This window comes from Rattus norvegicus, chromosome 14 (assembly GCF_021556685.1).
Source record: "Rattus norvegicus strain SHRSP/BbbUtx chromosome 14, alternate assembly SHRSP_T2T, whole genome shotgun sequence".
In the NCBI taxonomy this organism is placed as follows: domain Eukaryota; kingdom Metazoa; phylum Chordata; class Mammalia; order Rodentia; family Muridae; genus Rattus; species Rattus norvegicus.
In genome coordinates, this window is record NC_141547.1 from 24,859,460 (window position 1) to 24,885,444 (window position 25,985).

Here is a 25,985-nt window from a genome sequence, read left to right on the forward strand (position 1 = left end):
CGTGTCCCTGTAATTTGGTGGAGCATCTTTTGGGTATATGCCCAGGAGTGGTATAGCTGTGTCCTCAGGTAGAACTATTTCCAATTTTTTCAGAAACTTCAACATTGATTTCGAGAGTGGTTGTACCAGTTTCTGATCCCAACGGCAATGGAGAAGTGTTCCTCTTTCTCCACATCCTTACCAGCATGTACTTTCACTTTGAGATTTTGATTGATATGAGGTAGAATCTCAGGGTCAGTTTGATTTGCATTTCCCTGATGACTAAGGATGTTGAACATTTCTCCAAATGGCCATTGGAATTATTCTGTTATGATTTCTTTGTTTAGCTTTGTACCCCATTTTTAAAATTGGGTTATTTCAGTTTTGGAGGTTAATGTCTCGAGTTCTTTTTATATTTTGGATATTAGCCCTCTATGGGATATAGAGTTAGTGGAGATGTTTTTTCAATCTGTAGGTTGCTAATTTGTCCTGTTGACAGTGTCTTCTGAGAAATAATTCTAGAAAAGAGTAACATAAAAAGTAAAAAAACTTTCTATTTGAGAATGGACTTATTTAAGAAATATAAAATGAAAGAACATTTTGGAGGCCACCTTACACAATAAAGTACAGATACCTTACAGATGAACCATTCAGATACACTGACAATAATTACCAATGGAACATGTGTACAGGTGTGTGCTAGGATATATGAGGAGAATTAGCTCATAGGAGAAGCTCTCCAAAGAGCTACAGAAAAGATCCAATCAATAGCAGTTTCAATTGAAATCCAGTAAATCAATCAAGGAGGACAATGATATGGTACTATTTGTGGCCCTATGGTACTATTTCCTAAGCACCTCAGGGAAATACTTTTTTTTAAACTCTCGCTTCCATGATATGTCTATTATGGAGTCATGAACAAGTCAGCAATAGAAAGTTCCCCAACTTTAGAGACAGAGGGACATCTGTTCATGACCACCTGTGCTCCCCTGAGGAGTTCACTGGTCTCTATATACCTAAAATCCAAGCTAATTTTCCTTCTTTTATATACACCTGGAATATTGTTTCCATGAAGTTGCCCATTATCATTGACCAATACACAATAATCCAGAAGTAGCCATTTCTACACATTCTAGTTATGTTGGATGTTGTACTTGACTATACAAATAAGCTCCTTCATTTTATATAATTCACTGCTGGGGGTATAGATATTTGCTCATATGTCTGTAGACATATGTAGGCATTTGTTTTAGAGTTTAATGAATTTGACCTACATATTCTAGTATGGTGGATGGACTGGAATGCATTCTGAGTGAAATCGAAAAGGAACATTCTGATACCCAAAACAGCGGTAACTTAACAGCTCAAATGAACATGTCCTTGGAACACGACAATTAAATACTATATCCAATGAAACTGCCATGGGAATTTAGTAGGTAAAGTGTGATTAACTAAATGAGAACTAATAAAAAATGCCGCACTTAAACAGTTGCAAGATTATATAGAGACTTGATATACTATGGTGATCTGTGGTCCATTTGAACTCCTACATACAATTAAAAGACATTTCCTCTAAAAATGTCAGGGGAGTTTTATCAGCAAAAACTGCTGCTGCTTGCCTACACTGTTCCTAACGAGCTTTAAAATGCCCATGTTGTGCATGTGCCAAATTGGCCCACTCTTGTATTCAGAGGCCTGCTTATATCACTCCTATCCGACAATAGTAAAGAGTCACATTGTCCTTTCAATCTAATCCCAGGAATACAATTGTGCAACCGAAACAAACTCTGGTGCCACCAACGAAAATGGCACTCAGATACCTATTTAGATACTAAGAAACAGGACTATAAATTCTCTTCCTTAGAGTCTTCATGAAGATTAATAAAATAAACATGGATTATCTCATCATTCCTAAGAGAAATAATTATACAAATCAAAGTCCTTTTATTACAGATTTTAAATTAAGGTTAGGTATGTCTAAAATTAAAATGTTTGGATTGTGCCAAAGCTCTATTTTTAAAATTGACCTAAAGTTATATACACATGGGCTATTTTAAAACAGAATGTTTTCATTTATATGATTATGATGCCAACATAGGTGGTAGAATTTAAGCCATTTCTCACCTTCAATGTTTTATAAGGAGAAGTAAAGACAAAGTTTTGAGGAAATTATATTGTTTCAAATTTGAACTATCACTCCAAATGTAGATATCCATTGTACTCACAATATGCATCTACAAAATATGTAATTAATAAACTAACAAAATTCCTATCCTACACATAGTCATTAATACTTAATTGACAAATCGCAGAATTATGCTTCTTCAATGAATTGAACTACTAAACTTTTACTGTAGAAAGTTCATGTAATTTATAGAAAATAAGACTAAGAGAATGAATATCTTACTGTTGTGAGGTAGGTTTTTTTTATGTTCTTATGTCACATCTTTTCTATTAACCACCATTTAATCTCCATTTTATTTAAATGTGAATAAAATCAGGCCATCTATACCAAATACAAAAATACTTGTTATTTATTTATTTATTTATTTATTTATTTATTTATTTATTTCTGAAATGTACTCTTTTGTTGTCATAGTTATTTACCTGGCCCTTTTTTGTGTAATTCTTTCCAACATACTGATTTAATCATAAATTGTGATCACGGCACTGATTTATTGACTTGATATTCTAAATTGCCCACTTTATGTATACTCTGTAGAATAATCTATGCCAGTCATATTTTCAATTTTGAATAAATGAGCTTGTAAATAGATGTTGAGGCAAAATGGAATAATAAATAACAAGTAACAAATCCATTGTAAATCACTTTCAAATCGGTACTAAATATCCAACAGAAATTGACTGGAGACCCCTTTTACATCATCCTGCTGAGGTTCTCAATGCAGATAAAGGAGAACACAGTGTCCACTTGAGTGAGATTTCAATCACTGGTCTTCTCATCATCATCCCCCTTTCCCTTTTTCTTTTCTATTTCAGATTATAACATACTTACATCACATCCCTTTTCCATTTATACCTTCAAACACTTTAATATGCTTCTTGTTTTCTGCTGTCTCTTTATCTTTAACATTTTTCTTTTATTGAATATTTTTTATTTACATCGGAAGCGTTATCCCCTTTCCTTTTTTACCCACCAGAAACCCGCTACTCCCACCCCAAGCTTTTGGACTAATATCCAATTCTCAGTGAGTACATACAATATGTCTTTAGTGAATGGATTACCACACTCAGGATGATATTTTTAGTTCCATCCATATGCATAAGAATTGCATGAAATCGTTGTTTTTAATAGCTGAGTAGTATTCCATTGTGTACATGTACCACATATTCTGCATCCATTCCTCTGTTGAAGGACACCTGGATTATTTCCAGTTTCTGACTATTAGAAATAAGGCTGTTATAAACAGAGTAGAGCATGTGTCCTTGTTATATGTTGGAGCAACTTTTGGGTATATGTCTAGGAGTGGTACAGCTGGGTCCTCAGGTAGTACTATGTTCAATTTTTTGAGAAATGGCCAGACTGATTTCTAGGGTACTTGTACCAGTTTGCAATTCCACCAAAAATAGAGGAGTGTGCCTCTTTCTCCAAATCCTTGCCAGCATCTGCTTTCACCTGAGTTCTTTATTTTAGCCATTCTGACTGGTATGTGGTGGAATCTCAGGGTTGTTTTGATTTGCATTTCACTGATGACTAAGGATTTTGAACAATTCTTTAGGGGCTTCTGGGCATTTTCATTAAATGGTACTGGTACAACTGGAGGTCAGCATGTAGAAGAATGCAAATCAATCCATTCTTATGCCTGTACAAAGCTCAAGTTCAAGTGGATCAAAGGACATCCACATAAAACCAGACACACTCAACTAATAGATGAAAATGTGGAGAAGAACCTCAAACACATGGGCAGTGGAAAAACTTTCCTTTACACAACACCAATGGTATTGAAAAATGGGACCTCATAAAATTGCTTCTGTAAGGCAAAGGACACTGTCATTAGGACAAAATGGCAACCAACAGATTGAGAAGTTCGTTACCAATTCTTCATCAGATAGAAGGCTAGAATCCAATATATACAAAGAACTCAAGAAGTTAGACTCCAGAGAATCAAACAATCCTTTTAAAAATGGGATACAGAGCTAAACAAAGAATTCTCAACTGAGTAATATTGAGTGGCTCAGAAGTACCTAAAGAAATGTTCAACATCCTTAGTCATGAGGGAAATGCAAATCAAACCAACCATGAGATTCCACCTCATAACAGTCAGAATGGCTTCAATAAAAATTCAGGTGACAACAGATGGCAAGGATTTGGAGAAAGAGGAACACTCCTTCATTGTTGGTGGGATTGAAAGCTGGTACAGCCACTCTGGAAATCAGTCTGGAAGTTAGTCAGAAAATTGGACATTGTACTACCTAAGGACCCAACTGTACTACTCCTGAGTGTATACACAAAAGATGCTCCAATGTATGACAAGGACATATGCTCCACTCTGTTCATGAGGCCTTATTTATATTAGCCAGAAGCTGGAAAGAACTCAAATGTCCTTCAACAGAAGAATGAATACAGAAAATATGGTACATCTACACAATCGAGTACTACTTAGGTATTAAGAACAATGACTTCAGGAAATTCATAGGCAAATGGATGGAACTAGAAAATATCATCCTGACTGTGGTAAACCAAACACAGAAAACACAGACATGGTATGCACTCATTGATAAGTGGATATTAGCCCAAACGCTCAGATTACTCAAGATATAATTCACAGACCACATGAAACTCAAGAAGAAAGTGATGATGCTTCAGTCCTTCTTAAAGGGGGAGCAAATATTCATAGGGGGAGATATGGGTGCAAAGTTTTGTGCAGACACTGAGGGAATTGCCATTTAGACCCTGCCCCACCTGGAGATCCAGCCCTTATACATACAGCCACCAAACCCAGACAATATTGCTTATGCCAAGAAGTTCATGCTGACAGGAGTCTGATATAGCTGTTTCCTGATAGGCTCTGTCAGAGTATGACAAATATAGAGGTGAATGCTAGCAGTCAACCATTGAACTGAATACAGGGTCCCCATTGGAGGAGTTAGAGGAAGGATTAAAGGAACTGAAGAAATTTGCAAACCCATTACTACAATACCAACAAACCAGAACTCCCAGGGACTAAACTACCATCCAAAGAGAACACATGGACAGACCAATGACTCCAGCTGCATAAGTAGCAGAGGATGGCCTTGTTGGGCATCAGTGGGAGGAGAAGCCCTTGGTTCTACCAAGGCTTGACCCACCAGTGTAGGGGGATTTCAGGGCAGGGAGGCAGGAAGGGGTGGGTGGATTGGTGGGGGAATCACCCTTATAGAAGTTGGGGGAGGGGAGATGTGATAAGGGCTTTTTGCACAGAAAACCTGGAAAGGGGATAACATTTGAAATGTAAATTTTAAAAAATCCAATAAAAGAAATCTGAATCTTGTATTTCCAGTGTGTTGGGGTATCTAGGACTTGCTGTGGTGGGAGAACTGGGCTCTGATGCTGCCAAGTGGCCTTGGTTTCTGTTGTTTAGGGTCTTGCACTTGCCTCTTACCATCTGGTTATCTCTAGTGTTAGCTGGTCTTCCTGTCTCTGGCAGTGGCTTCACCCCCCCCCCCGTAAGCCTGTGTGTCAGTGCTCCTGGGAAATGATCTCTCTCCCTGCAGGAATTGGGTATAGAAACCTGAGGCACAGGGTCTGCTTCAGGTGTAGACAGAAACCAGAATGATCATGTTCGAGACTGATCCTTCGTTTCTGTGTTCTGAGTGCTTTGGCCTTGTCCTTCTGAGCAGAAATGTTGGTCTCACCTATGCTTTCAGATGTGCCAGCACTCCTGGAGACCAGCTCTCTCAAGGCAGGATCTGGGTACAGAGAGCACTGTGGCAAAGGGTCAGCTCCAGGCACAGGACCCCTTTCTTCATTAATGGTTGTTATATGCACGTGCACACACATGCACACACACACACACACATACACACACACCACATATATACGTGTATATATGTATATGTATATATATATGTATATATATATGTGTATATATATATATATTGTGTGTGTGTTTCAGGGGTGACCTCTTAATAGTGAATGACAAATTTATGTAATCTTCCCTTGGGGATATTCCTTTTACAAATCTGATTCTTTGATTGCCTGCAAAATGAAGCCTCCTGTACTTTTACCAACTGTAGAATGTCTGTTGTCATTTTCACTTTTCAGCTTATGTTTAGGAAGTCATGTTTGTGAGACTTTATAAGTGTAGTTTCTAATACTACTAGGAGACACAGTCTCATAGCAAACTGCAGGATCGTCTGTCTCTTACAATCTTTCTTTTCAACTAGCTCAGTGGTTCCTGAACCTTAGGTGTAGGGAGTTGTTTTACTGTTGTACTGGCCTCTATAAATCTACATTTTGACAGGATGTAGGTTTCTGCAAAATGAGAGATATTCCTTTAAAACACTGATGGCATCTTGTCGATCATGCCATTATAAGTAGGTAGGAAGCAAAAATAGAAGAAAAATTAGTGAATAGATAGATAGGTAGATAGATGATTGATTGATTGATAGGTAGATAGATAGATACATAGATAGATAGATACATAGATAGATAGATACATAGATAGATAGATAGATATATAGATAGATTTAAAGAGAGTTACATAGATAATTGATAAGAAAACATCACATCGAGTTCTCAAAATATGCAGCAGAATTCAACTGTGAAATTTCCTTTGAAGAAACCAACTGGAGTTTCTGATAAGGTTCCAGACAAGGCAGAGTGTCCACTTGAATGAGCCTTCCAGATAAAGAACAAATAAGAGCAACATGTTCCACTGTCAAATTGATGCTTATAATACTCATTAAAAACCAATTGGGGAATGCAGATCGATCCATGCTTATCACCCTGTACAAAGCTTAAGTCCAAGTGGATCAAGGACCTCCACATCAAAGCAGACACACTCAAACTAATAGAAGAAAAACTAGGGAAGCATCTGGAACACATGGGCACTGGAAAAAATTTCCTGAACAAAACACCAATGGCTTACGCTCTAAGATCAAGAATTGACAAATGGGATCTCATAAAACTGCAAAGCTTCTGTAAGGCAAAGGACACTGTGGTTAGGACAAAACGGCAACCAACAGATTGGGAAAAGATCTTTACCAATCCTACAACAGATAGAGGCCTTATATCCAAAATATACAAAGAACTCAAGAAGTTAGACCACAGGGAAACAAATAACCCTATTAAAAAATGGGGTTCAGAGCTAAACAAAGAATTCACAGCTGAGGAATGCCGAATGGCGGAGAAACACCTAAAGAAATGTTCAACATCTTTAGTCATAAGGGAAATGCAAATCAAAACAACCCTGAGATTTCACCTCACACCAGTGAGAATGGCTAAGATCAAAAACTCAGGGGACAACAGATGCTGGCGAGGATGTGGAGAAAGAGGAACACTCCTCCATTGTTGGTGGGATTGCAAACTGGTACAACCATTCTGGAAATCAGTCTGGAGGATCCTCAGAAAATTGGACATTGAACTGCCTGAGGATCCAGCTATACCTCTCTTGGGCATATACCCAAAAGATGCCCCAACATATAAAAAAGACACGTGCTCCACTATGTTCATTGCAGTCTTATTTATAATAGCCAGAAGCTGGAAAGAACCCAGATGCCCTTCAACAGAGGAATGGATACAGAAAATGTGGTACATCTACACAATGGAATATTACTCAGCTATCAAAAACAACGACTTTATGAAATTCGTAGGCAAATGGCTGGAACTGGAAAATATCATCCTGAGTGAGCTAACCCAAACACAGAAAGACATACATGGTATTCACTCACTGATAAGTGGCTATTAGCCCAAATGCTTGAATTACCCTAAATGCCTAGAACAAATGAAACTCAAGACAGATGATCAAAATGTGAATGGTTCACTCCTTCTTTAAAAGGGGAACAAGAATACCCTTGGCAGGGAAGAGAGAGGCAAAGATTAAAACAGAGACTGAAGGAACACCCATTCAGAGTCTGCCCCACATGTGGCCCATGCATATACAGCCATCCAATTAGACAAGATGGATGAAGCAAAGAAGTGCAGACCGACAGGAGCCGGATGTAGATCGCTCCTGAGAGACACAGCCAGAATACAGCAAATACAGAGGCGAATACCAGCAGCAAACCACTGAACTGAGAATAGGACCCCCGTTGAAGGAATCAGAGAAAGAACTGGAAGAGCTTGAAGGGGCTCGAGACCCCATATGTACAACAATGCCAAGCAACCAGAGCTTCCAGGGACTAAGCCACTACCTAAAGACTATACATGGACTGACCCTGGACTCTGACCCCATAGGTAGCAATGAATATCCTAGTAAGAGCACCAGTGGAAGGGGAAGCCCTGGGTCCTGCTAAGACTGAACCCCCAGTGAACTAGACTGTTGGGGGGAGGGGGACAATGGGGGGAGGGTGGGGAGGGGAACACCGATAAGAAAGGGGAGGGGGGAGGGGGATGTTTGCCCGGAAACTGGGAAAGGGAATAACACTCGAAATGTATATATGAAATACTCAAGTTAATAAAAAAAAAAAAAACCAATTGGGAAAAATCCTGATTGTCAGCTAGTGTTTCTAGTTGATCTTCCTCTCCATGGATAAGCTTTCTGTGGCTGAGTTTTCAGTGTCTCCTTCACACTGAAGTCACTGTGTAATCATGAGACAGGAACAATAACACCCATTGTACCTTCTAGTTTTCAATGGAGTACAGTGCTTTAACTTGAGCTATATGATTATTCTGTTTCTCTTGTCACAGAGTCAACATGCTCAGCCCATCCTCAGACAAGAGTTGTTGGAGGATACTTTAAGAAAAGTCAAACGTGCTTATTAAATCCTAAAGGGGAGGGGGAAGTCAGGCAATAGGTTCAAGAACAGCTCTGCTCCAGTTGTTGGAGGACCCCCATGATGTCCAAGTTGCTCATCTGCTACATATGTTCAGGGACCTAGGGCCAGCCCTTGCTCACTGTTTTTTGGCAACTCAATCTCTGGGAACCCCCCAAGGGTCCAACTTAGTGTACTCTGATGGTCTTCCTGTGGAGTTGCTATCCTCTTTGTGTTCCTCAATCCTTCTCCCAGCTCTTCTGTATGACTGACTCCCTGAGCTCTATCTACAGTTTGGGTGTGCGTCTGTGGATCTTCCATTGGCTGCTGGGCGGAACCTCTCAGAAGACATTTATGCTAAGCTCCTGCCATACATGTCCTTTTGAGTCCAAGTTACTTCATTTTTGTTTGTCCTAAGTGGGAGAGTGTGGGCAAGTCCTTTAATTTGATATGTATGGAGGGTGGGGTTGGGGGTAGGATGGAAATGTGAGAAGGTTTGGGAGTGACACACAGAGGGGAATGAGGATAGGATTTGCATGAAGGAGTACTGGGAGGAGAAGGGGAGCTAATATAAGAATGTAAAGTGAATAAATAAATAAATTTAATAAAACCCTCTTAAAGGGGAGCAAGGAAGGGTGGGTGGAGTTCTAGATTACATTTTAACAAAAAGCTTATTCACCAATATATTCGAAATTATAGTATATTTTCTAAATACAAGAACTGTTCTATCAGTATTATCCCAAAATGACTTAGAGGTAGAAATTGGGCACTCTATTAAGACCTATTAAATTTAGAGTAATTAAGAAGCACTCAAAAAAATCTTATAGCATAAGAGTTTATAATTTATTTAAAAAATTATCTTTGTTACAGAAGTTACAGTTGGTATGGCATTGCAAAACTTATTATTTTAAGTGAATGCCATTGTTCTAAATAAAAACATTTAATTGGATTATGTCTGTTGAAGTTGAAAGTTGTACTTACAAAATTAAAAACAGCCCACACCCGCGGATCCCGGCCCGCAGCAGCTCTCTGCTCCCAGACCCGGTGAGAGAGAGACCCAACCGCCTGGTCAGGTGGGCACTCCTGAGGCTGCAGAGCGGAAGAGACCACCAACACTGCTCACCCCTGCCCACATCCCTGGCCCAAGAGGAAACTGTATAAGGCCTCTGGGCTCCCGTGGGGGAGGGCCCAGGAGCGGCAGGACTTCTGCGCCTGAGACACCGCCGGAACCTGAAAGAAACAGACCGGATAAACAGTTCTCTGCACCCAAATCCCGTGGGAGGGAGAGCTAAACCTTCAGAGAGGCAGACAAGCCTGGGAAACCAGAAGAGACTGCTCCCTGCACACACATCTCGGACACCAGAGGAAAAAGCCAAAGACCATCTGGAACCCTGGTGCACTGAAGCTCCCGGAAGGGGCGGCACAGGTCTCCCTGGTTGCTGCCGCTGCAGAGAGCCCCTGGGCAGCACCCCACGAGCGAACCTGAGCCTCGGGACCACAGGTAAGACCAAATTTTCTGCTGCAAGAAAGCTGCCTGGTGAGCTTGGGACACGGAAGCAGAATTTCTCTAGGAGGCACGGTCTGTGTTTACCGGAAGTCCCACACCCGCGGATCCCGGCCCGCAGCAGCTCTCTGCTCCCAGACCCGGTGAGAGAGAGACCCAACCGCCTGGTCAGGTGGGCACTCCTGAGGCTGCAGAGCGGAAGAGACCACCAACACTGCTCACCCCTGCCCACATCCCTGGCCCAAGAGGAAACTGTATAAGGCCTCTGGGCTCCCGTGGGGGAGGGCCCAGGAGCGGCAGGACTTCTGCGCCTGAGACACCGCCGGAACCTGAAAGAAACAGACCGGATAAACAGTTCTCTGCACCCAAATCCCGTGGGAGGGAGAGCTAAACCTTCAGAGAGGCAGACAAGCCTGGGAAACCAGAAGAGACTGCTCCCTGCACACACATCTCGGACACCAGAGGAAAAAGCCAAAGACCATCTGGAACCCTGGTGCACTGAAGCTCCCGGAAGGGGCGGCACAGGTCTCCCTGGTTGCTGCCGCTGCAGAGAGCCCCTGGGCAGCACCCCACGAGCGAACCTGAGCCTCGGGACCACAGGTAAGACCAAATTTTCTGCTGCAAGAAAGCTGCCTGGTGAACTCAAGACACAGGCCCACAGGAACAGCTGAAGACCTGTAGAGAGGAAAAACTACACGCCGGAAAGCAGAACACACTGTCCCCATAACTGACTGAAAGAGAGGAAAACAGGTCTACAGCACTCCTGACACACAGGCTTATAGGTCAGTCTAGCCAATGTCAGAAATAGCAGAACAAAGTAACACTAGAGATAATCTGATGGCGAGAGGCAAGCGCAGGAACCCAAGCAACAGAAACCAAGACTGCATGCCATCATCGGAGCCCAATTCTCCCGCCAAAACAAACATGGAATATCCAAACACACCAGAAAAGCAAGATCTAGTTTCAAAATCATATTTGATCATGATGCTGGAGGACTTCAAGAAAGACATGAACACACTTAGGGAAACACAGGAAATCATTAATAAACAAGTAGAGGCCTACAGAGAGGAATGGCAAAAATCCCTGAAAGAATTCCAGGAAAACACAATCAAACAGATGAAGGAATTAAAAATGGAAATAGAAGCAATCAAGAAAGAACACATGGAAACAACCCTGGATATAGAAAACCAAAAGAAGAGACAAGGAGCTGTAGATACAAGCTTCACCGACAGAATACAAGAGATGGAAGAGAGAATCTCAGGAGCAGAAGATTCCATAGAAATCATTGACTCAACTGTCAAAGATAATGTAAAGCGGAAAAAGCTACTGGTCCAAAACATACAGGAAATCCAGGACTCAATGAGAAGATCAAACCTAAGGATAATAGGTATAGAAGAGAGTGAAGACTCCCAGCTCAAAGGACCAGTAAATATCTTCAACAAAATCATAGAAGGAAACTTCCCTAACCTAAAAAAAGAGATACCCATAGGCATACAAGAAGCCTACAGAACTCCAAATAGATTGGACCAGAAAAGAAACACCTCCCGTCACATAATTGTCAAAACACCAAACGCACAAAATAAAGAAAGAATATTAAAAGCAGTAAGGGAAAAAGGTCAAGTAACATATAAAGGGAGACCTATCAGAATCACACCAGACTTCTCGCCAGAAACTATGAAGGCCAGAAGATCCTGGACTGATGTCATACAGACCCTAAGAGAACACAAATGCCAGCCCAGGTTACTGTATCCAGCAAAACTCTCAATTAACATTGATGGAGAAACCAAGATATTCCATGACAAAACCAAATTTACACAATATCTTTCTACAAATCCAGCACTACAAAGGATAATAAATGGTAAAGCCCAACATAAGGAGGCAAGCTATACCCTAGAAGAAGCAAGAAACTAATCGTCTTGGCAACAAAACAAAGAGAATGAAAGCACACAAACATAACCTCACATCCAAATATGAATATAAAGGGAAACAATAATCACTATTCCTTAATATCTCTCAATATCAATGGCCTCAACTCCCCAATAAAAAGACATAGATTAACAAACTGGATACGCAACGAGGACCCTGCATTCTGCTGCCTACAGGAAACACACCTCAGAGACAAAGACAGACACTACCTCAGAGTGAAAGGCTGGAAAACAACTTTCCAAGCAAATGGTCAGAAGAAGCAAGCTGGAGTAGCCATTCTAATATCAAATAAAATCAATTTCCAACTAAAAGTCATCAAAAAAGATAAGGAAGGACACTTCATATTCATCAAAGGAAAAATCCACCAAGATGAACTCTCAATCCTAAATATCTATGCCCCAAATACAAGGGCACCTACATACGTAAAAGAAACCTTACTAAAGCTCAAAACACACATTGCACCTCACACAATAATAGTGGGAGATTTCAACACCCCACTCTCATCAATGGACAGATCATGGAAACAGAAATTAAACAGTGATGTCGACAGACTAAGAGAAGTCATGAGCCAAATGGACTTAACGGATATTTATAGAACATTCTATCCTAAAGCAAAAGGATATACCTTCTTCTCAGCTCCTCATGGTACTTTCTCCAAAATTGACCATATAATTGGTCAAAAAACGGGCCTCAACAGGTACAGAAAGATAGAAATAATCCCATGCGTGCTATCGGACCACCACGGCCTAAAACTGGTCTTCAATAACAATAAGGGAAGAACGCCCACATATACGTGGAAATTGAACAATGCTCTACTCAATGATAACCTGGTCAAGGAAGAAATAAAGAAAGAAATTAAAAAATTTTTAGAATTTAATGAAAATGAAGATACAACATACTCAAACTTATGGGACACAATGAAAGCTGTGCTAAGAGGAAAACTCATAGCGCTGAGTGCCTGCAGAAAGAAACAGGAAAGAGCATATGTCAGCAGCTTGACAGCACACCTAAAAGCTCTAGAACAAAAAGAAGCAAATACACCCAGGAGGAGTAGAAGGCAGGAAATAATCAAACTCAGAGCTGAAATCAACCAAGTAGAAACAAAAAGGACCATAGAAAGAATCAACAGGACCAAAAGTTGGTTCTTTGAGAAAATCAACAAGATAGATAAACCCTTAGCCAGACTAACGAGAGGACACAGAGAGTGCGTCCAAATTAACAAAATCAGAAATGAAAAGGGAGACATAACTACAGATTCAGAGGAAATTCAAAAAATCATCAGATCTTACTATAAAAACCTATATTCAACAAAATTTGAAAACCTTCAGGAAATGGACAATTTCCTAGACAGATACCAGGTATCAAAGTTAAATCAGGAACAGATAAACCAGTTAAACAACCCCATAACTCCTAAGGAAATAGAAGCAGTCATTAAAGGTCTCCCAACCAAAAAGAGCCCAGGTCCAGATGGGTTTAGTGCAGAATTCTATCAAACCTTCATAGAAGACCTCATACCAATATTATCCAAACTATTCCACAAAATTGAAACAGATGGAGCCCTACCGAATTCCTTCTACGAATCTACAATTACTCTTATACCTAAACCACACAAAGACACAACAAAGAAAGAGAACTTCAGACCAATTTCCCTTATGAATATCGACGCAAAAATACTCAATAAAATACTGGCAAACCGAATTCAAGAGCACATCAAAACAATCATCCACCATGATCAAGTAGGCTTCATCCCAGGCATGCAGGGATGGTTTAATATACGGAAAACCATCAACGTGATCCATTATATAAACAAACTGAAAGAACAGAACCACATGATCATTTCATTAGATGCTGAGAAAGCATTTGACAAAATTCAACACCCCTTCATGATAAAAGTCCTGGAAAGAATAGGAATTCAAGGCCCATACCTAAACATAGTAAAAGCCATATACAGCAAACCAGTTGCTAACATTAAACTAAATGGAGAGAAACTTGAAGCAATCCCACTAAAATCAGGGACTAGACAAGGCTGCCCACTCTCTCCCTACTTATTCAATATAGTTCTTGAAGTTCTAGCCAGAGCAATCAGACAACAAAAGGAGATCAAAGCGATACAGATCGGAAAAGAAGAGGTCAAAATATCACTATTTGCAGATGATATGATAGTATATTTAAGTGATCCCAAAAGTTCCACCAGAGAACTACTAAAGCTGATAAACAACTTCAGCAAAGTGGCTGGGTATAAAATTAACTCAAATAAATCAGTTGCCTTCCTCTATACAAAAGAGAAACAAGCCGAGAAAGAAATTAGGGAAACGACACCCTTCATAATAGACCCAAATAATATAAAGTACCTCGGTGTGACTTTAACCAAGCAAGTAAAAGATCTGTACAATAAGAACTTCAAGACACTGAAGAAAGAAATTGAAGAAGACCTCAGAAGATGGAAAGATCTCCCATGCTCATGGATTGGCAGGATTAATATAGTAAAAATGGCCATTTTACCAAAAGCAATCTACAGATTCAATGCAATCCCCATCAAAATACCAATCCAATTCTTCAAAGAGTTAGACAGAACAATTTGCAAATTCATCTGGAATAACAAAAAACCCAGGATAGCTAAAGCTATCCTCAACAATAAAAGGACTTCAGGGGGAATCACTATCCCTGAACTCAAGCAGTATTACAGAGCAATAGTGATAAAAACTGCATGGTATTGGTACAGAGACAGACAGATAGACCAATGGAATAGAATTGAAGACCCAGAAATGAACCCACACACCTATGGTCACTTGATTTTTGACAAAGGAGCCAAAACCATCCAATGGAAAAAAGATAGCATTTTCAGCAAATGGTGCTGGTTCAACTGGAGGGCAACATGTAGAAGAATGCAGATCGATCCAGGCTTATCACCCTGTACAAAGCTTAAGTCGAAGTGGATCAAGGACCTCCACATCAAACCAGACACACTCAAACTAATAGAAGAAAAACTAGGGAAGCATCTGGAACACATGGGCACTGGAAAAAATTTCCTGAACAAAACACCAATGGCTTATGCTCTAAGATCAAGAATTGACAAATGGGATCTCATAAAACTGCAAAGCTTCTGTAAGGCAAAGGACACTGTGGTTAGGACAAAACGGCAACCAACAGATTGGGAAAAGATCTTTACCAACCCTACAACAGATAGAGGCCTTATATCCAAAATATACAAAGAACTCAAGAAGTTAGACCGCAGGGAAACAAATAACCCTATTAAAAAATGGGGTTCAGAGCTAAACAAAGAATTCACAGCTGAGGAATGCCGAATGGCTGAGAAACACCTAAAGAAATGTTCAACATCTTTAGTCATAAGGGAAATGCAAATCAAAACAACCCTGAGATTTCACCTCACACCAGTGAGAATGGCTAAGATCAAAAACTCAGGTGACAGCAGATGCTGGCGAGGTTGTGGAGAAAGAGGAACACTCCTCCATTGTTGGTGGGATTGCAGACTGATAAAACCATTCTGGAAATCAGTCTGGAGGTTCCTCAGAAAATTGGACATTGAACTGCCTGAGGATCCAGCTATACCTCTCTTGGGCATATACCCAAAAGATGCCTCAACATATAAAAGAGACACGTGCTCCACTATGTTCATCGCAGCCTTATTTATAATAGCCAGAAAATGGAAAGAACCCAGATGCCCTTCAACAGAGGAATGGATACAGAAAATGTGGTACATCTACACAATGGAATACTACTCAGCTATCAAAAACAACGAGTTTATGAAATTCGTAGGCAAATGGTTGGAACTGGAAAATATCATCCTGAGTGAACTAACCCAATCACAGAAAGACATACATGGTATGCACTCATTGATAAGTGGCTATTAGCCCAAATGCTTGAATTACCCTAGATCCCTAGAACAAACGAAACTCAAGACCGATGATCAAAATGTGAATGCCTAACTCCTTCTTTAAATGAGGAAAAAGAATACCCTTGGCAGGGAAGGGAGAGGCAAAGATCAAAACAGAGACTGAAGGAACACCCATTCAGAGCCTGTCCCACATTTGGCCCATACATATACAGCCACCCAATTGGACTAGATGGATGAAGCAAAGAAGTGCAGACCGACAGGAGCCGGATGTAGATCGCTCCTGAGAGACACAGCCAGAATACAGCAAATACAGAGGCGAATGCCAGCAGCAAACCACTGAACTGAGAATAGGTCCCCTATTGAAGGAATCAGAGAAAGAACTGGAAGAGCTTGAAGGGGCTGGAGACCCCAAAAGTACAACAATGCCAAGCAACCAGAGCTTCCAGGGACTAAGCCACTACCTAAAGACTATACATGGACTGACCCTGGACTCTGACCCCATAGGTAGCAATGAATATCCTAGTAAGAGCACCAATGGAAGGGGAAGCCCTGGGTCCTGCTAAGACTGAACCCCCAGTGAACTAGTCTATGGGGGGAGGGCGGCAATGGTGGGAGGGTTGGGGGGGAACACCCATAAGGAAGGGGAGGGGGGAGGGGGATGTTTGCCCGGAAACCGGGAAAGGGAATAACACTCGAAATGTATATAAGAAATACTCAAGTTAATAAAAAAAAAATAAAAAATAAAAAAAAAATTAAAAACAAACGAAAGACTCCTCCAAGCCACCAAGAGCTTAAGAAAGGTATATCCTCAACAACTTTCATCTATTTATCTCTCTACAGAAAGTCTAAGAAAGTCTATGGCCTTTTCCAGGTCATACCATTTATTCTTATGGAGTCCTAAAGCTTCTTGTATCAGAGATAATATATTAGAGCCTAATTAATTGCCCTTAATCTACATTCATTCATCGTTTTTATCTGTATTTCTCTAGTGTGAGTAAATTAATACTAACATTTTTATTAAAATAAATTTATGGATCAGTTATAACTTACATCCTATGCAACATGGATACATTGTATATTTGAGATGTTTGAGTAAAGCACTACACTGTTTGAAAGTCAGTCATGAACCAAGTATTGCTGGAAGGTTTTAAAAACTTAATCTGTTTAAATAGGTAAAATCTGAAAGGTATTTCTTTTTTGTTCCAAATAAAATCAAGGAACTGTAATGGTCCCAGTCATGTGTATTGAGAAGGACTATGTGGTCATAAAGGGAATAACACTCGAAATGTATATAAGAAATACTCAAGTTAATAAAAAAAAGTAAAATGCACATTATATTTTTGTAAAATGCAAAAGAAGAACTGGGTCATTAAAATTACAGTAATAATTTAATGTTTTAGGAAAGCTTAAAGTAATGAATATCAGGTTTCCAGAGTTAAGCAATCTTTGTAGCCTACCAATACTCTGAGCACATTTCTATTGACATATTGTCAACACAGATTGTGTCGAATTATCTTGTACCAACTATCTGAAACATATTTTCATATACAGCTAAAATATAGTTATATGAATTTAAAATTTGCAAGTGTGTATAACATTCGAGATTTTTATGTACTATTACTTTGCTTCAGTGACACTGAGAAGTTACAACCCTCTGATCTTACAAGTAAAAGTATTGACATGAAAAATATGTGGCCCTTTATAATGTGTATAATTTGAGCACATATATTTATCTCTAAAATCCCCATCACCTACAAATGTAGCATTTAAATTATTCATACCCATAAACATTCAGAGCATGGAGCCCTGGTGCACCATTAAGAAAACAAATGTCACTTCTTTGGCATTTTTGAACATAACTTTATGAACAAATTATTTTACATATTCTGGAAAAATAGTTCTCATTCCAGATTCATCATTAATATGAGTTCTTAAATTTAAAGAAATATAGTCAGATTTTTTTAACTAAGAAAATCATTTATACTTGTTGCTCTTTTATTTTAATAACAACGTTCTTTTGGCAGAAAGTAGATTTTATAAAGTGAGTAGATTATTGAAACCTGCTGAGGTGAACATTGTGAAAGTTATCATAAAGTAATTACTTTAAATTTAAACCTAGCAAACAGGGGTGTAATTTCCAAGAAATACACATTAGCAAAGATTGGCTATAGAATGTTGCATGGGCTAATAGAGTTTACTATTTTACTTATGGATAAAATCTACAATATGTACTTAGAATACACACACACACACAAATATATATATATATAATTTTACCTAAAATTATAAAAATATAAAATATGATCATTTACAAAACTAACATTGCAGAAGGGCTAGGAAGCAGGGCAGCTTTTAAGATGGAAAAACAAAAGAGATTGCAACATATTACAATATCTGAAGTCTAAAAAAATATGGGAGTGTACAGAAACTTAAGACAAAAATTTTGATAGAGTATGCAAACGGTGCATGACAACATCCATTTTCAACTCATCAATAGGATATTGAGCCTTTGTTAATATGCAGTGAAATGTTAGCAAGTTCATAGACATCAGAGAACATGTATGACAGTGATAGAAAACTCACAGAAATCAGAGAACATGTATGACAGTGATAGAAAGCTCATAGAAATCAGAGAACATGTATGACAGTGATAGAAAGCTCACAGAAATCAGAGAACATGTATGACAGTGATGGAAAGCTCACAGACATCAGAGAACATGTATGACAGTGATAGAAAGCTCATAGACATCAGAGAACATGTATGACAGTGATAGAAAGCTCACAGAAATCAGACAACTTGTATGACAGTGATAGAAAGCTCATAGACATCAGAGAACATGTATGACAGTGATAGAAAGCTCACAGAAATCAGAGAACATGTATGACAGTGATGTGCCAGCTACGAGACAGAGCTTTTGCCTCTATGTCTCTCTTCTGTTCCCGTCAAACTCTGTGATCTCAGGAGAGAACTTTAGTTCTTCCTGTTACCATATCTTCATCTACAAGGTAGGATGTCTGGGCTAATCCATATATAATATAATATGTTAATGTCTTATGTCTAGTACGTACATAGTATTTTCTTAACATCTGTCATGTTTTGTTAAAAATATGAATAATTTGACATTTTAATGTTTTAGATTTTATCTTGTTTATGACATGAAAATTGTAAAACGAGAGTTTCAGTACTGATATACAGAATTAAGAAATATGCAGTCTTGGCCCCTGAAGCTCTGATATCATGAAAGCATCCAGTTCTACTTCTGTTTGCATATCAAAATAAAAAGGGCAGAAGGAGAGAGATATGAGATAATACACAAGGATTTCTCATAAAGCCTCAAGTCATCAAGTTATTTTACACTCGGTCTTAACCTAAAGACTGAGAAACAATATTTTATATTTACCTAACTTAATCACTATATACAAATATGTCTATATATAAATATGCATCTACATATGCATATATATACACATATGCATGCACACTCATACATATGCATACATATATGTGTGTATGTTTGTATGTGTGTGTGTGTGTGTGTGTGTGTGTGTGTGTGTGTGTGTGTGTGTATGTGTGTGTGTGTGGTTATAGAAGGTAGGACAATAATGCTCCTCACAGAAGCCATAAACTAACAAAAATACCAGTACTAGGAATAAGCAACCTCCATTTGGGTTTTGAGTCAGGATCTTTCAGTGATTCCCCAAACAATACTGGCTATTTCTATTGCTCTTGTCTTCCTTAAGATGGTTAAAGAATAGTAACTACTGCCAAAGGAATAGCATTCTTTGTACAGAAGAATCATATCATTCAAGCTGGACCTGCTTACTTCCTAAATCTAGCTCTCAGGACACCAGAAGTTACACTATAAGGTATCAACAGTGGAAGAAATAAATGGTTCTAGCCAACTGGAAGCCTATGAATTAGAGCAATGACCAGCATAGCAAGATCACAATTGAAATAATGGGGCTCACATATTGATAGTAAATAGCTGCCCTGCTCAATAGTAGGGAAAGCACACCTGGTTCCTAACTTAGCCAGGAACGTAGGGTTATAGAGAACATAGGACTAAGAAGGGGGCTCCTCTCTATTTTACAAGACACGAATAATTCCTAACTGCAATCTAAACTGTATCCTTATACTTACCGATAGTGCAGCTCTCCCCTCTTATGGAAGAATCCTCAATTTATGACAACTGAAAATCGTTGCAGAAAGTTAAAACCAGTGACAATGTTAAGGTCAATGGTTCTTGGGTGGCCTAGCTCTAATGGGTATATCTATGACAGTACTTCTGCACCTAAAGGTCAGGGAATGTAACAGGAAAGGAGACAGAAAGACTGAAAGCTAGATATTGCAGAACTCCGTTAAGAGACTGTGTCTCCTAGAAATGACCAGGAATCTAAAAGCCTGATACTACAACAATTTGGCTGTTTAAACAAGAATTGAAAATGATGGTACCAATAGATATGACGATATCAAGGGGTAAATCTCACAGAAGACCTGTTTCTAGGCAAAAACAAACAAACAAACAAACAAACAAAAACACTTTCAGGTTTATTGAGTACCTCAAGTGGATGAGGATCTGAGTTTTCTTCTAATATTTCTTCTGATAAGATCTGTAGTTCAACACCCAAACACTATGGCTGTCCAAATACTGAACAAAGTGAGGGAGAGGGAGGAGTTGTGGCCTCCACTGTCAGTCGGGAAAGGGGGCAAGAGCCTCATAGTGGAGACGTTGTTTTCCTGGGGCCATGAAGGCAGCCCTCCAAATGCTTGAGGGAATCACAGGGAAGCTGAATGATGAAGGCTCCCCCGCACCTGTAGGGTACAGGGGATATAGCGCTATCACAGGGGTGGGGGTGGTGGGTGGAGCTCTCACCCATGGGCCCAATGAGCAGGGGAAATGACAACCCCACTTTATGGGTGTAGTGGTTTCCAGATACAAGGGCTCTTCTTGGTCAAGTTGAATGCTTGGGTCAGGCCATGTCAGTTTTTGCTAAAAAGATGGTGCTGGGACATGGGGGAGGTGGCGGCAGGAAGAGGAGCAAGACTTGCAAGCTCAGTCACGTCCTTTGACCAGGAAGCATGGGAATAGCATCTTGAGATGCAGATGAGTGCACTCTGGCAAGAGATCTGGAGAGTTGCAGATAGAGTCCACAGGTTCACAATCCATTCATTCATTTTAGTTCATCCACCCATCCTTTTGTATACAGAAACAGCATTTCTCCCAATATGAGACCAATATCTCAACTTGTTTGTATTTTTGCTCAGTTGGAAAAGAGATATCAGTATGGACCTCTCTCTCTGAGTGTGTCCAACCTTAACAGTTACAGAGATGATACAATTGCTGACTTTGTTGCAATGCAGGCACACCCACTTCAGCAGAGGCTCTAAAGGTGTGGCCCAGGAGGTCATCCAGGAAAAGAATCAAGACTGGGACGGCAAGCTAAGGCCTCAGGGAAAGAGAGGTCTGGACAGGATTGCTGGACAGGTGGCAGCTGCCAACAAGAAGGATGCTGGGTTAATAAATTGCCTCATCCATAAAACAAAACAACAACAAAATACCTAATTATTTTTGATTCCAGATGTTGCCAATTTTATGTTTATGATTTTCACCAGGTTGTTTTATATAGCTGTTATTTCTAAGGTTTAGAGACTTGTTGGTTCTTTCATTATGCTAATAAGTCAGTTTTCACCTGGGGGAGCAAGTATATTGACAGTTTCAAATCACTTTCTAAGGTGATTTCAATCCTAAACATGGTAAAGTAATAAGGACCTTATGTGCAGCCAAGCATGAAACAAATAAACCAATTGACAGAATGCATGCAAAGAGCTTCTTTAGATGCTGTTGACAAGAGAAAATTCATATAAATGAATTTCAATGCAATTAGCATAGAAGGGGATGAAAGCCCAAATCTCTAAGAATGGTCTCCATGGAGTCTGTCCTTATAAGAAATGTGGTTCCATTCTGACTGGTGTGAGGTAGAATCTCAAGGTTGTTTTGATTGGCCTTTCCCTGATGACTAAGGATGTTGAACATTTCTTTGGGTGCTTCATACCATTTGGTATTCCTCAGTTTAGAATTCTTTGTTTACCTCTGTACCCCATTTTTAATAGGGCTATTTGGCTTCCTGAGTCTAACTTCTTGAGCTCTTTCTATACATTGGATATTGGCCCTCTCTCAGGCAGAGGATTGGTAAAGATCTTTTCCTAATCTCTGATTGTCCTTGACAGTGTCATTTACTTTATAGAAGTTTTGCAATTTTATGAGATCCCACTTGTCGATTCTTGATCTTAGCATAAGCTCTTCCCCACTTTCTCCTCTATTAGTTTCAGTGTATCTGGTTTTATGTGGAGGTCCTTCATCTACTTGGATTGAGCTTTGTAAAGAAGATAAGAATGGAACAATTTTCGTTCATCTACATGCTGACTGCCGATTAAATCAGCATCATTTGTTGAAAATGCTCTTTTGTCCACTGGATGATTTTAGCTCCTTTGTCAAAAATCAAGTGACCATAGATGTGTGGGTTCATTTCTGGGTCTTCAATTCTATTCCATTGATTTATCTGTCTGTCTCTGTATCAATACCATACAGTTTTTATCACTGTTGGTCTGTAATACAGCTGGAGAATAGGAATAATGATTGCCCCAGTTCTTTTATTGTTGAGAGTAGTTTTCACTATCTTGGGTTTTCTATTATTATTATTATTATTATTATTATTATTATTATTATTATTATTATTATTCCAAATGAAAGTGGATATTAGCCCAAAAGCTTGGAATACCCAAGATACAACTTATAGACCACATGAAGCTCAAGAAGAAGGACCAATGTGTGGATGCTTTATTACTTCTTAGAAATTGGAACAAAATAATCACAGGAGGAAATATGGAGACAAAATGGCAACAGGGACTGAAGATAAGGTCATCCAGAGAAGGCCACACGTGGGGCTCCATCCCATATGCAGCCACCAAACCCAGTCACTATTGGGGATTCCAAGAGGTGCATGGTGACAGAAGCCTGATATAGCTGTCTCCTGAGAGGCTCTGCCAGAGCCTGACAAATATAGAGGCAGATGCTCACAGCCACCATTGGACTGAGAACAGGGTCCCCAGTGGAGGAGTTAGAGAAACGACCGAGGTAGCTGAGGGAATTTGGGACCCTATAGGAAGAACAACAATATCAACCAACCAGATCTCCCAGAGCTTCCAGAGACTAAACCACCAACCAAAGAGTACACATAGTGTGACCCGTGGTTCCAGCCACATATGTAGCAGAGGATGGCCTTGTTGGACATCAGTGAGAGAAAAGGCCCTTGGTCCTGGGAAGTCTACATGTTCCAGTGTAGGGGAATGCCACGGGTGGGAGGTGGGAGAGAGTGGGTGAAGGGAGGTAAGGGTGCACCCTCATGGAGGCAGGGTATGGGATAGGGGGTTCCAGAGGATAAACTGGGTAGGGGAATAACATTTGAAACGCAGATAAAGAAAATATCCAGTAAAAAACACCATCCCTGACCTCAAGTTCTACTACTACTATGGTTTATTTTTTTATTAAAAAATTAAAGTTGAATGGGTAGGGATGGGGAGTGAGACTGGAAGGGTTTGGGGAAGGGGAAGAACATAATCAAAACATACTTAAATTTAAAATGATTTTTAAACAATAAAAGAAGAAATGTGGTATATCAGGCCAATGTGTTAGTGGATACGGCAGTCCATCTCTAAAAATGTTTCCAGAGTAAACTGTTTGACCACCTGCTTTCAAGACTCCTGAAACTTTCCCTTCACAAATAATTCAATCAAAGGGAAGAAGATACACTTATGGAAACTAGTTAACTAGGGTTACCTGAAACAGTTAAAAATTAATTATCTAAAATTACGAAGAATATGTGTGATATGCATTAAAGTCCTTGAAAAAGGAAGTTTTCAAATTAGATAAAATTAAGACAGAACTAATGAATTAGAACAAAAACACTTTTTAGATAGTTTACCGTAAATGTTTAAAGTCAAAAGAGTGGTCAAGACAGAGAAAGTTGATTGTAAGCTGGCAGAAGCTAGAGAAACCATGTTAACATCAAAGACCTGGGCATTACCAAGGACAAACAGATTGCTTAATAAAGACAAAACGAGCAATTGAGCAGGAGGAACATCTAATCATAAAAGCAAATGCACCTTAAGTGTGTAAAGCACAGACTAAATCCACATGACATAGAAAAATCTACAGGGACAGCCAGAGACTTCAACTTGACTGTCTCAGAAAATGATGGAAAAGATCGTCAACAAATATATAGCATAGTAGCACAAAATTTACCTCTCTGGATTGAAGCTTACAGAGAACACCACATAGAAAGAGGATAATAAATCCTATTCTCCCCCACACTGGACAGTTACTAAGATCAACTACTTACTTGGCAGTGAAACTGCTATCAATAAATTTCAAAAATCGTAAGTCATAAAACATTTTTCTCGGAAAACACGGAAGTGGATGAGTAATCAATAAGAAAAAGGTATTTGCAGAGTCCCTTGAGTGTTTGAGAATTAAACAATACAAGTAAAGCGACGTGTGTATACTAGTTGGCTGAGAACGCCAACAAATGCTGAAAGCTGGAAGCTTTACTGCTCTGGCAGTATTTCAGCAGATTTGCCTGATTCTTCTGTGTAGACAGTTCTTCTGGCTGGGACGTCAGATGATTATGCCTCATGCAAATGTGTCTTTAGCTGGCTTCATGCAAGTTTCTCCTTTACTGCACGGGCTAAAGCTAGACTGCATCAGAACCAAAGCCTCAGTGTCCCTAATGTCAATTAGCTCCTTAAGTTTAATTGCCAAATTACAGGTATAATCTCAGGTAAGCGGTTTTAAGACATTAATACACAAATTTAAAGAGAGCCCAATTCAATCAATACGGACATACACTAGCATAAAGCAGTAAATCCTGATAAACAATGTTTCACCAGAATAGAAATGTGAATAAACATCGACCAAAGCTCATAGGAAATTACTTTAGCAACAGTTAGGAAGGGATTTCTGGATTGTCAAATCAGAGGAAAAGATGGAAAAATGCTATGTTCCCATCTTAAGAAAGTGGAGAAAGAGGAGCAGAAACTCCAAGGAACTACTAAATAACACTATTAAAATTGTAAGGCAGTGACAATCAAAATATAAGAAGCCTAAATAATAAAGACAATCTGTTTTAAACTAAAGCTCTGTGATCAAGACAAACAAGTGTGTGGAGTTTTAACCAGACCCAAGAAAGCACAAGAGAAACATGTTACCACTATCATATTCATAACCCATAGGAGTTCAATAACTGGCAATGCAACATTCACTTGAACTTCATAATAGTTTAGCCACCATCATCAGGTGTGTGGCTGTACCAAAGAGAAGTTAGCCCACATTGGTAGGAAAAGCTATAAGAAAATGAAACAAGCATTTGAGAAGAACAATATTAGCATTGACCGTCATTGCAAGGATGAAGTGATCTCACAAATATTCACATATTTAGCATGAATAAAATGAAACAGTGGTTATGTTTACTATGTTTAGTAAAGGTAAGCACGAGGATCAATCAAAATTTAATACACTGCTAATATAAATTAAAATGCAGCAAATTATTTGTTAAAAATTGTAACATGTTTCTATTTAAGCCTTTATCTGCCATGTAATTGAGACATTGAATATATTTAACTAGAATAAACAAATCATCCAATCAAAAAAATGAACTATAAGCCTTCAGTGATATTTCTCAAAGTAAAAAATTAGTAATAAAATGGTTAGGAGAGATCTAAAATGGGTGTTCAATAGAGAAATAAAG